At 40.2% G+C, this 366-nt stretch overlaps 2 protein-coding genes across 2 annotated transcripts in view; one reads left to right on the forward strand and one right to left on the reverse strand.

Moving 5' to 3' along the window:
* The window catches only part of LOC109967167 (lipoma HMGIC fusion partner-like 4 protein), a 41,926-nt gene that overhangs the window by 12,075 nt on the left and 29,485 nt on the right, over positions 1 to 366 (reverse strand). The gene's annotated exons all lie outside the window — the stretch shown is intronic.
* LOC109967166 (copine-9-like) overlaps positions 1 to 366 on the forward strand; it is a 112,092-nt gene that overhangs the window by 402 nt on the left and 111,324 nt on the right. The window lies entirely within an intron of this gene.

A 366-nucleotide genomic window follows, 5' to 3' on the forward strand; every position in this document is an offset into this window, starting at 1 on the left:
GAAACACAGCAGTGAAACAGAAGTGGCCCTAGCAATGTGTCTTCTATCAACATCAAAGAAGTGTCGCCAAACATTTGAGCAACTTCGTAGGAAGGGAAATTATTATCATAACATTGAGGTGTTGCAGAAGGGTGAGGGCGAGATAGTAACCTATAGACAGCCATCAAAACATGCAAATGCAGAAGATTATTTGCCATGCAATGTTTGCTATGGGTTCTTTTTTAAACATGAACTATGGAAATATGAGAAACGGTGTCGCAAAACAATGGGTCAGTCAGAAGTTAAATCCCAGAAAAAAGAGTTCAAGCTGCTGCCTCAGTTCTCCATCCATATAAAGGACAGCCATCAGAAAGATGCTCAAACATT

Source organism: Monopterus albus, unplaced genomic scaffold (genome assembly GCF_001952655.1).
Source record: "Monopterus albus unplaced genomic scaffold, M_albus_1.0 scaffold126.1, whole genome shotgun sequence".
Classification (NCBI taxonomy): Eukaryota; Metazoa; Chordata; class Actinopteri; order Synbranchiformes; family Synbranchidae; genus Monopterus; species Monopterus albus.